The following is a 14,058-nucleotide window of genomic DNA, read 5'->3' as shown; positions in this document are numbered from 1 at the left end:
GGAGAGAGAAGTCAGAGTTCACAGACCAAGTATGTAAAGAAGAACCCGTGAGGTTCAGAAAGACACATTTCCTCCAAGTTCTGAGGGTCTTAAGATGATATAAGAACCGTCATTCATTAGCCTTATACTGCTGCTGCTGCTGCTAAGTCGTATCAGTTGTGTCCGACTCTGTGCTACCCCATAGACGGAAGCCCACCAGGCTCCTCCGTCCCTGGGATTCTCCAGACAAGAATACTGGAGTGGGCTGCCATTTCCTAGCCTTACACTGGAGGTTCTAAAGAAGAGTGAAGAAGAAAGAACAGTTACAATGCATGCTATACATGAGGGTTTAAACTGAACTGAACCCTACTGCGATTTTTCACCCATGACTTATCTAATTTTCACAAGGTTGATTCTCCCAGTGGTGTCTACCCACCAGCTGAAGTGTCTGGGCAACCACACAAAGAGCAAATACCCTGGTGGGCAGGGAGTGGCATTACAGTATAGAGAGGGGACGAATCATAACACAAAGGGCTTAGCCTTGAGAGGTGTAAATGTGCTTAGTTGCTTAGTCGTGGAGCAACTAAGTCATGGAGCCTCTCAGGCTCCTCTGTCCATGGGATCCTCCTGGCAAGAATACAGAAGAGGGTTGCATTTTCTCCTCCAGGAGATCTTCCCAACCCAGGGATAGAACCTGTGTCTCCTGCATTGGCAGGCAGATTCTTTACCACTGAGCCACGAGGGAAGCCTCTGTCCTTGAGAGGAGAAAATCCTAATGCTTTTGGCAGGTGATGAAGTAAAGCCCATTTTCCCAAGTGTAACATTTTCCGTTTGCCAACAGTCAGGGGCGCATTTTCCTTATAACTCCAAATTCTTGAAGCAGCCTAGGTCACATTTTATTGCAAGAAGTCACTCACACCAAGATGTATGAAAAGCAAAAAGACTTTCAGTGTTTCAGTAAAATGAAGTGATTTAATTTTTATTTCTGTTATTCTCTCTGCTCTAGACAGAATCACTCATTCACTTGATAAATAACTTCAAAGTTCCTCTGCTCTCCTCAGAATCATTCTCCACGAGAGCTGTATAAAGAGTTGGAGAAAAGCCTAATGTATGTCTTTGATGCTCTTTATGTGATCTTTACATTTTGACCTTGTTTATATTTTCAGGAGCCATGCGTGGAATTGTGGAGTTAGTCAATAATATAATCCAATCATCGATACGATACAGACTTCTTGTTTATTAATACATGATTAAAAATGTATATGATAAAAAGATATCGACTGGAGCCGAGTGTGTGGATGACAAGAACAATTATGGTTCGGGCTCCTAATCACTATGTGAGCAGTGCACCCCCGCAAAAGTCAATAGACTGTTTAAAAGTCACAACACATCCTGATCTTCTTCTGGTTTTTAAATGGAAAGTCCAACAAATGGGACTTGTTATCTTTTATTTTATATCTGGGTTTACATTTGTAACTTTAATTCACTGAAGAAATTATTACAGAACCACCCTGGCTCTGGCCCCATAGGCAGCTCTGATGATACAGAAAAAAATTCCTGCCCACAGGGACCATGCCAACTGGACAGCATATGAATCTCCAAACTAAAATGAAGTGTGTGAGACTAAGTGTATCAGTGTTTTACTGTTCTCATATGAAGATCAGTCAACAGTAAGCATGAAGCCTGAGTTGTTTTACCAATGTGATATAGTTTTAATGATGGCAGCAACTCTTCTCTGATTTTTTTCTTCTGATAGACACATTTTCCAGAGGATGTGGAGATTAGGGGTTGACTCTATGGCCAGGGAATCCAATGAGGACTGGCCATATGGGTGCCACAGCTGGACCTCTGGCCTTCCCAGATGATGTGATTATACTTTTTAAAATAAAGGTATAAAGTTGGCTAAAAACTCAACATTCAAGAAACCAAGATCATGGCATCTGGTCCGATCACTTAATGGCAAGTAGATGGGGAAACAATGGAAACAGTAACAGACTTGATTTTCTTGAGCTCCAAAACCACTGCAGACAGTGACTGCAGCCGTAAGATTAAAGTTTCCTGTCCATCACCAACTCCTGAAGCTTGTTCAAACTCATATCCATCGAAGCTCCAATACTTTGGCCACCTGATGTGAAGAACTGACTCATTGGAAAAGACCTTGATGCTGGAAGAGATTGAAGGCAGTAGTAGGGGACAACAGAGGATGAGATGGTTGGATGGCATCACCAACTCCATGGACATGAGTTTGAGTAAGCTCTGGGAGTTGGTGATGGACAGGAAGCTTGGCGTGCTGCTGTCAATGGGGTCGCAAAGAGTTGGACATGACTGAGTGACTGAACTGAACTGAAATCATTCCCATCTCTGTCATAAATCCTAAATCCAGTCATTTTCAAATAATCCTTTCATAGTCATTCTGAAGTTCTTTCCTGTTTTCTACAGAGAGATACAGGCTTCACTAGATAAGGTCAGGCAACTGCCCACTAAGAAACCTCCCCAAATCAGTTCTTCCAATGAATATTCAGGACTGATCTCCTTTAGGACTGACTGGTGTGATCTCCTTGTAGTCCAAGGGACTCTCAAGAGTCTTCTCCAACAACCACAGTTCAAAAGCATCAATTGGATTAAAAACTTACTGAGTATGGCCCCTTCTGTCTTAATAAGACCCAGTTTCCCCCACAGTCAGTCTCCTATAAACATGGGCAGTGTTTATAGCCCATGGAGAATGCACCAGGTCCAGAATACGGCCCTTAAATTGAGAAACTTTATTTTGATACTGTTTCAAGACTGTGTTTACTTTGGAGGGTTAGACTCATGTTACCATAACTAACAAGAGACTGTTGTATAAAACCAAGATAATGCTTAAGAGTGTGGGCTTAGAGTTTGAATCCTGGATCTGCCAAATGCTTAACTGTATAATCTATGTAAGCTTTCCCTTCCTTATCCCACCTCCTTCAAAGTAGAGATAATAACTTGCTTTAAAGGCTTTTTGAAAAGATTATTTGGGAAATATATGTAAACTGCCTGTCATACAGTAAGCACTTAATAAAGGATGGCAACAGAAATATGGCTTTACAATGAAGGATGCTCTGACTGTTCTAGGATCCAGGTCTTCTATATAGATGCCCAATTTCTGAACCACTAGCCCATGTTTACTTCCCCCCATCCCCATGCAACCCTTTGTTCAGAAGGCATCTTCTCAGAAATAATACAACCTAATTAGACCTGTATATACTAAATGAAAAAGCACATTCAAGTCTTGTATTTCCGGGATTATACTCGTGTCATATTGTCTGTGCTGCTGCTAAGTCGCTTCAGTCGTGTCCGACTTTGTGTGACCCCATAGACAGCAGCCCACCAGGCTCCCCCGTCCCTGGGATTCTCCAGGCAAGAACACTGGAGTGGGTTGCCATTTCCTTCTCCAATGCGTGAAAGTGAAAAGTGAAAGTGAAGTCGCTCAGTCATGTCTGATTCTTAGCGACCCCATGGACTGCAGCCTACTAGGCTCCTCCACCCATGGAATTTTCCAGGCAAGAGTACTGGAGTGGGGTGCCATTGCCTTCTCCATTTTGTCTGTGGGTGACCCCTAAATAGGCATATTTGCCAGCATCTCCTTAGATCAAGCTCACCATGCTTGATCACATTGTTACAGTTTAGTCAACACTGTTTACTTTATTTCCAGATTGCTTAGGAGAATATTGTTCTTACCCTCAAGCCCTGTGGGTAGTACCCAGCTAAAGACTCTTCCAGCTATGCTTTCAGATAGATAGCTGGGAAGAATTTCACTCTGACCCTCAAGCCCTGTGGGTAGTACCCAGCTAAAGACTCTCCAAGGGACTCTCAAGAGTCTTCTCCAACACCACAGTGATAAATTTTATTTTTATAGGGCAGTTTCAGGTTCACAGTAAAATCTACAAGCAGGAAGTATGGAGTTTATATGTCCCATCCTTCCCCCTACACTTAGCCTCCTCCACTATCAACATCCCACCCCAAAGTGATTCCTTTGTTACAACTAATGAACCTACACATTATTATCACCAGAAGTCCATAGCTTATGTTAGGGTTTACTCTTGGTGTTGCATATTCTATGGGTTTTGACAAATATATAATGACATTTATCCATGGTTGTAGTATGATATACAATATTTTCCCTGCCCTAAAAATCCTCACCTGTACAGCTCTCTCTTTCCTCTAATTCCTGGCGACCACTGATCCTTCTACTGTGGTTACAAATTTGCCTTTTCCAAACTGTCATATAGTTGTAGTCATACAGTATATAGACTTTTCAGATGGGCTTCTTTCACTTAATAATATGCATTTAAGATTCTTCTATACCTTTTTTTACAGCTTGAGCTCATTTCTTTTTAGCCTTGAACAGTATTCCATTGCCTGAAGGTGCCATAGTTTATTTCTCCATGAATGATCTCTTGGTTGCTTCCAAATTTTAAGAATTATGAATAAAACTGCTATAAACATCCATGTGCAGGTATTTGTGTGGACAGAAGCTTTCAATTCATTTGAGTAAGTACCAAGGAACGTAATCATTGGGTTGAATGGAAGCATATGCTTGGTTCTGTATCCAAGACAGTATTCCAAAGTGGCTGTACTATTTTATGCCCACCAACAATGAATGAGTGTTCTTACGGCTCCACATTCTCACCAACATGTGTTGTCAGTGCTTTGGATTTTTGGTCATAGTAAACATATAGTTTTATTTCACTTTAACTCGTGACTCACTAATAATATGGTATTGAAAAATTTTTCATGAGCTTACTCGTCATCTGTACTTCTTCTTTGGTGAGGTATCTGTTCATGTCTGTTCAGCCCATTTTTAATTGGGCTGTTAATTTTCTTATTATTAAGTGTTCTTTGTATATTTTGCTAACAGTCCTTTATCAGATGTGTGGTTTGTCTTCTCATACTCTTGATACTGTCTTTCACAGACTAGAAATGTTCAGCTTTAGTGAGTTCTAGCTCATCACTTGCTTCTTTCATGAGTCATGGCTTTGGTGTCCTATGTAAAAAGTCATCACCACCATGGAGGTCATTTAGGTCTTTCTATGTGATCTTATAGGAGTCTTCAGTGTTTTACATGTGGGTATATGATCCGCTTTGAGTTCTTTCGTGAGGAGTGTAAGGTCTGTGCTCAGATTCATCATTTGTATGTGTATATCCATCTTTTGCATTCTTTTTGAACTGCTGTTCCAGCACCGTTGGTTGGAAAGACAATTTTTGCTTCATTGCATTGCTTTTACTCTTTTGTCAAAGATCAGCTGAGTGTATTTATGTGGGTTTATTTTCGAGCTCTCTATTTTGTTCCACTAGTCTGTTGTCTGTTCTTTCACCAATACCACACTGACTTCGTTACTGTAGCTACAGTAAGTCATAACATCAGGTAGTGTCAATTCATCAGCTTTATTCTTCTGCTTTAATAGTCAGTTGGCTACTTTGGGTCTTAGCCCTTTTCATATGAACTTAGAAACAGTTTGTTGATATCCACAAGATAACTTACTGGGATTTTGACTGGAATTCCATCAAATCTATAGGATCAAGTTGGGAAAATCTGACATTACCAGATTAAAAGAAAGATACAGTACTGAGCCTTTCTATCCATGAACACGGACTATCTCTTCAATTATTTTTTCTTTGATTTCTACTTATCAGAGTTTTGAAGTTTTCCTCATATAAGATCTTGTACAAATATTCTCCTAGATTTATACCCAGTATTACTCTCTTCTCTGCTGCTAATGTAAATGTTAATATGTTTTTAACATTTGTTCTGTTCACTGTTGATATACAGGAAAGAAATTTACTTTTGAATGTTAACCTGTATCCTATAACCTTGCTACAATCATTTAAGAGTTCCAGGAATTTTTTAGTTGATTCTATCAGACTTTCTACATAAATGATCATGCATAGAAATGATCATGAACAGAAAGAGTTTTATTTCCTCCTTTTCAATCAGTATCAGTTCAGCTCAGTCACCCAACTGTGTCCTACTCTTTGTGACCCCATGGACTGCAGCATGTCAGGCTTCCCTGTCTATCACTAACTCCTGGAGCTTGCTCAAACTCATGTCCATTGAGTCAGTGATGCTATCCAACTGTCTCTTTCTCTGCCATCCCCTTCTCCTCCTGCATTCAATCTTTCCTGGTATCAGGGTCTTTTCCAGTGAGTCAGTTCTTCACATCAAGAGGCCAAAGAACTAGAGCTCCAGCTTCAGCCTCATTCCTTCCAGTGAATATTCAGGACTGATCTCCTTTAGGATGGACTGGTTGGATCTCCTTGCTATTTAAGGGACTCTCCAGAGTCTTCTCCAACACCACAGTTCAAAAACATCAATTCCTCGGCACTAGGCTTTCTTTATGGTCCAACTCTCACATCCATACATGACTACTAGAAAAACCGTAGCTTTGACTAGATGGACCTTTGTTGGCAAAGTAACATCTCTGCTTTTTAATATGCTGTCTAGGTTGATCATAGCTTTTCTTCCAAGGAGAAAGTGTCTTTTAAATTCATGGCTGCAGTCACCATCTGCAGAGATTTTGGAGTCCAAAAAATCAAGTCTGTCACTGTTTCCATTGTTTCTCCACCTATTTGCCAGGAAGTGATGGGACTGGGTGCGTTGATATTAATTTTTTGAATGTTGAATTTTAAGCTTTCTTGTTAAATATATACATACTAAGTATTGTTATATATTCTTAGAGTATTGACCCATTTATTATTATGTAATGACCTTCTTGGACTTCCCTGGTGACTCAGTGGTAAAGAATTCACCTGCCAAGCACAAGACATGTGTTTGATCCCTTCAGGGTTGGGAAGATCCCATGGAGAAAGAAATGGCAACCCACTCCGGCATTCTTGCCTGGAAAAGCCCATGGACAGAGAAGCCTGGCCAGCTGCAGTCCATGGGGTCACAGAAGAGCCGGATGATGACTTAGCCACTAAACAATAACAAGAATGCCATTCTTATCCCTAAAAAAAGAACAGAATATCCAAGGACTGTGGAACAATTACGAACGATGTAACATGCACAGTGGAAATATCAGAAGAGGAAGAAAGAAAGGAACAGAGGCAATATTTGAAGTAACAATGACTGATGTCAGACACCACAGATCCAGGAAGTATGAGAGTATTTTCCTCTGACATTTGCAGCAAGGAACTAGTAGAGCTCCTAGAAATAAAACAACAGACGTATGAGGCCTTGACTATGAGTGGCTCTTGCTAGAGTTTTTAACTCTGATTTGTCCAGACTGAGCCTCCAGGAATGTGTTTCTGTTCAGTTTCCCCCAGAACTGGTTCCTGAGAAGGTTTCAGCTCTTGAGCCCTCACAAGTTGCGATTGTCTGTATCTGTCTGTCTGTCTAATTTCAGACACAGCCATTTGCCCTGTGATCTCAATTCCCTGATGAATCTAAGGAGAACTGACTTTTCAGTTCGCTCATCCTTTACTTGTTAGGATGGAGTGGTGACTTCTGAGCTTCATCCATGCTGGATTGTAATCACTGGCTTTTGAATATCCGTGTTACCTACCTCATACTTCTTGGAAATCAATCTGAATAAACAGCTATAGATTTAAGTACTGACGTAACAGAATTTCCTTCTGCTCTTTACCTTGGATCCGCTGAATCAAGGGTGACCACTGGAATGGTCTGTTTTATCTTTGTTCACTGCTATGTTTCAAAGACCCTATGATATTGTGACCTGTGCCAAAAGAGCCTTTGAGGAAAAAATGGAATTATTCTGTAAATAAACCGAGAGACAAATGGATAAGCAAATAAGTAATTTCTTCACATCACTTTTATCCAAAATCTATTGACCATTTAAAACATTCAGAAATGTTTAATATCAAAAGCCAATTGAAAAGCATACAAGCAAATACATTCTCTATCTTAAAGGTAAAGAGAATACATATTAAGCAGTAGCAAGGAGCAGCTGATTTGAAAATGTTTTAAATGATATATCAAAACCCAGGCAGGTACAGTAGTTTTCTTCATCAAGTCTAAGCTTCCCTTCAAGCCTCAATGAGGTGTTTTTGCTCCCTTTCTCTGTTCTCTAATAAATCTTCCCAGAGAGATTTTGTTTGAAATGCAGACATTTACACCACGTCTTCCATACTTAATGCTCCAAGTGCAACGTGTGCTTTTAAAAGCAAATCTTTTTATTTCTTTGGTTTGTGCAAGTTTATCCACATTTTCCCGTGTTCTTCTTGACACATCTGGCACAGAATTGTCCCGGGCTGCCCAGGGTTGAGGGGTATAATATGGAGCTCTTGAGCCAGGACACAAGCACAAGATCAATTCTGGGCCATGTTCTGAACTAAACAACTAAGCTAAAATGTGGCTGTTCCAGTTATTCCCCAAACAATTAACTGAATAAAATAATGCAGCTGGATCTTTCATCATATAATATCACACAAGGCAGCTGTTTTTACCTTTATCCATACTGTATTGAATGTGTAATTTAAAGTTACATACTTTTTTTAAAAGAATTCAACTTTTGTGCAATGGAGGACAGGAGAAAGTTGTTCTGTGATGCCTAAAACATCTAGGATTCAACTGAATGGCAGAGATCTTAGCTACCTTTTGGTTAGGTCAAACCAATGCACTGGTGGTATTTGCAAACATCTGGAAACAAGACATAAAAGTAGATTATTACCTAGACATGCATATTTATGTGTCATTGTGCATGCACGATTGTGCAATAGTACATATTAATTCCATGTATTTTAGAAGAAAAGTGAATGACTTTCTTTCACTACTTACTGTCATTTCATTTTTTTCTTTTAAATATCTTTTCTGGAGATCAAAAAAAGCTATAAAGACTGAAAGAAAAGCCATAATATCTCTAGCAGGATATTGTCATTGGTCAACACATTTCCTGGTAAGAGTAATTATCTCTTTGTTTGCTTGTTTGTATATGTGAGAGATTTTTGTTTCACTTTGTGATACACCTGTACTGTGATGGATCTGAGCATGACCATTCTCCAGCAATACCATCAAACACTGACTGTTGAGAAGAAATGAGATGAGAAGTTTTAAAACTGTGCTTATGTCAATCTCTTGGCGTGGGGTCAATATACTTCCAAGTCAACCTGATTTGATGATCACAACTTAAATGTACAGTTTTCTTTCTAAAAATGAATAGCCTGAGTAACTGGACAGAATCAGATCCAGTTTCCTTCCAATTTCAGCTTGACATTGTGGTTCCTGCTGTTTACAGACCACTGGGATTCAGGGAGAATCACACGTGAAATACAGTTGAGGACAGATCAGTTGCAGAAAACTCACTGTGGATGTTAGAAAGTAGCTTTTGTACTGCTCCTACAACATTTGGAGAAGCAAACGTCTTTCAGAACTGCTCTCTGACACCATCTCTCCATGATAGTATGGTAAGGTCTTAGTTTTCTTGATTCAAAAGTATTATCTCTATCATATATCAAGAAGTGGTCTGATGACATAAAGGCACTTTATCTAATCAAACATTTCTCTTTTAAGTCACTAAACAAATGATCAGAAGAATGTGGATTACAACACCTTTTTCTTTGGAAAAAGGCAGTTGAAGCTTCAAATGGCTCCTTTTGAAAACTTCTATCATTAAATTTTTTACACTGTTAATCCATTATTGTAATTTTTAAAAGTGTAACCAGGAAGGCTAGCTACTTTAAATTTTCCATAATTCTCAAAAGAAACAGGTTGTTGCAGGCCAATTAGGTGACTAGGGCCTGAAGGACACAGGAAGAGTCATGTATCTTTAAAGTCTATATGGTACTCCACCTCACCTACTTCCTTTGAGAAAGACAGAAGGGGAAAAAAAGATAAATGCTCACAGGAACTGATGATATCACACCGTGCAGCTGCTAATGCATATGGATGTGTCATGCAAATGTCCCCAGCAGAAACACATTCTTTAGTTTAAACCTGCAACCATATTCAGCAATAAAAGAGTTTCCAAATCAAACTGCTGACTCTTTTTTTTTCCCTTATCAAAACACCCCAGCATACATCTTACCAGGCAGAGTAAATCAAAAGAACCAGCTGGAGTTACCAACCCTTGTTTTTCCCTGGATATCAGGTGTGTGCTGCAATTTTGCAGAACAATTTGTGAGCTGAAATAAGGAGCAGTGGTCCACTCAACTCAAAATGAAGCCATTTGGGCAATGATTGTGCTACCTTTCCAAAGGCCTTATCTTTGCAAAGGGATATTGTAATTTACCAACTGATTGGTTTTTTCCTGAGGGAAGATAGGTGTTGATTATACCTTTATCTGAATTAAAAAAAAAAAAGATCTAGAGGAACTCAGAGGCATACTAAGTAACAGAACATTGTCTTTATCTTTTCTATGCTTCTAGTTTTAAATTTGGCAGATCCTCTGATAAGTTGATAGGAGAAGTAGATTCAAGGGAAGGACGGGGGAGGGGGGTGGGGAAAAAAGAATACAGAAAAAAAGAAAAGATGTGGAAGGAATTTGGGGAGCAATCTTGTCACATTAAATTTTCTAAAGCATCGCCGTAGTTAGAACATATAGCTGTGAATTTATTGCCACATATACTTCTCCTCATGTTGCGACTGGGTATTTATGGAAAAGTTCTGTATTGGGGAATGAAAAATGTCAAACAAGAAACTTCAACTGTTACCTGGAGGGGATGTTAAAAGGTAACTTGGGAGTGATTCACTCCAACTTTTTTTTATGGCTGGGAGAAGGAACACCACTTTGACATTTTTTTATAGGGGTGTATGCTGAAGCTAAGCACTTAGAAGAGCGAGGCAGTTGAGATTAGATGAGGAAAGAGAAAATGAGTACGTATCTGGGAATTAACCCGCATTGGTGCTCTACGGGGAGGCAGGCTAGGCACTCACTTCGAAGGCACCACTCTGGTGAAACGCCATCAATTCTGAATGAAATTACTTAGGGTGAAATTGCGTATCTGCAGGTGGCATCGTCTGCTCTCCGCTCCGGGTTTCTTGCTCCCCGCGGCCGGGGATGTGACTGACCTGGCTGGAAGGTCGCCCCCTGGTCTCCAGAGAAAGGGCCTGGAGTCCTAAAAATAGTCAGTAGTTTCCTGCTCCCTAGCCTTCTGAGCTCCAAGAACCCGGGGGGTGGGGGTGGGGGTGGGGTTGGGGGTGCCCATTCCTATTTCTCAGGCCGGGGGGCCCTGGAGTTCGTGACTTCTCCACGGAGAGCCTCGGAGGACGCGGAGGACGGGAGGAAGCCGGCTAGAATCGGGAAAGCAGTGGTGGCTCGTTCTCTCCACGCGGATGTTCGGCCACCGCTTTCGCTAACCCAGAAGTCGGTCCATTCAAAAAGCCCCGGCTCGAGCCTGCAGCTCAAGCCCAAGGCAGGCTGGGTAGCAATGGCCTTGCAGGGAGAAAGGGGGGTCTTCCTTCCCCGTTCCCCCAACTGCCCCGCCCACGGTCAAGTCACATTAAAGGATGCAAGAAGCCTGCTCCAGGAGCCGGTCCTTCACTCTTTGTCTTTGTTGATTTCCTATACACCTATAGGCGAGGAAAAAACGTTCACAGGGAGAGAGCCTACGATGGCGCTGTGCGCCCCCTCCCCTTCCCGCCCCGGGACGCAGGCGATTCCTCGTTCGCATCTGGCGGCGCGCGGCTCATATACATATTTCGAGGGGGAGGCCGGGCGGCTGCTCCATCGCCGGGTCAATGTGTTAATTAAAAGTTGGTCCGAGTTGGTCAGCGCGCAGTCCCAGATGTGCTTAACAGCATGCAATTAACACACGAGGCAAATCTTTTTGAAGATACCAGCATTGACACCCCCACCCCCGCCCAGGAAACTCCACCCTGCTCCTGCCCAGAACGTGAAATCGCTACGGCATATAGGAGAAAAGTCATTAAAAGACGTAATTCAATATGGGCCGCTGTTTCTTGAAGGGGGTCGGGCTGGGGGGAAAAAAAATCCTAAATCTATATATTTCAAAAATAAATAGCAAATTGATTTTTTTTTTTTTTCCTGCAGGACGTGCCGGCACAAGATCCTTTTTCCCTGCGTTCCCACCCTATGTATATTAAACAGCCGGCGAGCGGCGGCCGCGCGGCGCAGTGACCTAGCGAGCGCCGGCAGCCCCCGGCCTCCGCGCAGGTCCCCGCGCCGCCGCCTCGGGCGATCGCAGACGGGCCTCTAGCAGCCAGATTGGTTTCTCCATCGAGGGATAATTACTGCACGTTCGCTTGCCTGGCGTCCTTTATATTTTCAAAAGTACCGGGAGCGCGTGCGTGTGTGTTGATAGAGTCATCCTACATAAAATATATTGATAAGAAAAGTGTTGGTAGAGACACTTAATATGATCATAAACCCCAGAGGAGAAGCCGATCCAGATTCCTATTGCCCGAGGCTGCTTCTAGCGTCTCACGCCTGCCCGCAGTTTTTAGCCCCTTGCACACAGTTCTCCGGCCTCCAGGAATGTTTGCTTCTATTAGTCTTTTAATTAGGGTTGACTCATTTAATGTGTCCCTCCCCTCCATCTTTCAGAGCCGAACAAAGACCCCGCTCTGTTAGTCTCCCCATTCTCCTAAAGGGCACACCCACGGGCACGCGCGTGTACACACACACATATACACACTTTCACTCACTCACTCCACTCTGCAACTTCCTCACTTCCCGGGACTCACGGGAGCCCACTGAGGGCTTGTTGCTCCATTTAGCCACCTTGATGCCACAAATACACTTCTTGGTTATCATCCTAACTTTGTGTCTTAGGATGGTTTGGCTTTACAGATGACATGTGACTCTGTCACCACCACCCCCCAAAAGGGGACAGGGGTAGCCATTCTAATCAGTCAATTTTATATGTCGTATCTAAAGGGCGTGCCTTATTGATGACAGCTAATGAAACAAACAATGGATCTGCAGTATTTTGGTTATTCATCTGGTCCTTATAGAAACCTAGGAGAGAGATTGAGTGATGGACGGAGAGAGAGAGAGAAAGGGGAGGGGAGGGGAAAAGAGAGGAGGTCGACTACAGATCTTCGGAAACGGATCAGATTTGTTGAGTGTCAGCTTGAAGAAGGCAGCCTGAGCCACGATTTAAACACGGGCGGTATCACTGTAAACTAGTGGCCCACGATCGTCCGCCTACCCCCACTCTGCCTTCCTGCTGCTCCCTTCTTTTCTCCCTTTTGTAGGATACAGAAGGTGAATAATGAAACCATTTTGCTAATAGTTTATGAGCCATGAGATTGGAAATGTATATGGATAGACCGGAGCACCAGACTAAAATCATTTGAAAGAAGCGTGAGGCTGGGCAGAGAAAGAAACCCGCCGTGTCCTCTTCCCCAGCCCGGAGCGGAATGGGACGGGTGAGGTGGCCTCGTGCCGCTCCGCTCCATCCGAGGGCAACGGCTGGGCCCATCCTCCCTCCAGCCTCTCACCCTCTTCATCTCCCGGAGAGCGAGATGAATCGAGGCGATGGCAAGATAGCGCGAGCGGGAGATAATCGTTATCGCCAGGATTTTTCTTCCAGTGATGGGATCTAAACAGATCTATCACACCGGGCAGCTCTTCCCGAGGCAGAAAACAATAGACGTGAACTTCGCGCTGAAGACAGCCACCCGGATGCTGTCCGTACGTCTATCTTTTCTGTCCCCATAGGGCCCGTTCCCCTGGTACGAACACCCAGAACCTTCGAGAAACGCCGCAAACACCCACTTGACTTCCTTGCTCTACCCGCAAGGAGGTTCTCACCGCTTTCTTTGCGGAGTCACTACCGTTTCAAAGCCTTGGGCTCCGGGGACGGATGCAGGGGAACTTGAGGGATGCAAGGGGTGGTGGGTGGGGTCAAAGGTGAGTCGCTGGCCTGGCCACTCTCTCGCCGGTCCACAAAGGGGGCCCCAAAGCCTGGGGAAATCCTCAAAGCCGGGTCGGAACAGCGGCCCAAGCCAATGGCCCGCAAGAGACCGCCCCAGGTCTGGCCCAGCGTCCGGGGGAGCGAGGGCGCGCGGGAGAGGGCGGGGGCGGGCCCGCTGGAGGCGCAGGCTCCGGGGCCGGGCTCCGCAGCCGGTTCAGCCGTCCGAGCGGGAAGGCCGGGACAGGTACGTAGCCAGGGGAACGCAAACCAGGCGCGAGT

The 14,058-nt window shown here is 43.2% G+C and overlaps 1 protein-coding gene and 1 long non-coding RNA gene across 7 annotated transcripts in view; one reads left to right on the top strand and one right to left on the bottom strand.

The window, feature by feature from the left end:
* The window catches only part of LOC138415996 (uncharacterized), a 229,284-nt gene that overhangs the window by 214,160 nt on the left and 1,066 nt on the right, over positions 1-14,058 (bottom strand). The window lies entirely within an intron of this gene.
* Positions 13,844-14,058, top strand: part of ESRRG (estrogen related receptor gamma) — a 696,316-nt gene continuing 696,101 nt past the window's right edge. The window contains exon 1 of one of the 6 annotated variants that reach the window (XM_069544591.1): positions 13,844-14,023. The gene's annotated coding sequence lies outside the window, so the exon portion shown is untranslated. The remainder of the gene's footprint in view (positions 14,024-14,058) is intronic. The other 5 variants (XM_069544604.1, XM_069544607.1, XM_069544586.1 and 2 more) reach the window with 5 other exon arrangements.

The sequence above is a fragment of the Ovis canadensis genome, chromosome 12, assembly GCF_042477335.2.
Source record: "Ovis canadensis isolate MfBH-ARS-UI-01 breed Bighorn chromosome 12, ARS-UI_OviCan_v2, whole genome shotgun sequence".
Classification (NCBI taxonomy): domain Eukaryota; kingdom Metazoa; phylum Chordata; class Mammalia; order Artiodactyla; family Bovidae; genus Ovis; species Ovis canadensis.
The sequence above is the reverse complement of the archived record's forward strand: the minus strand, read 5'-3'. Positions and strand labels throughout refer to the sequence as shown.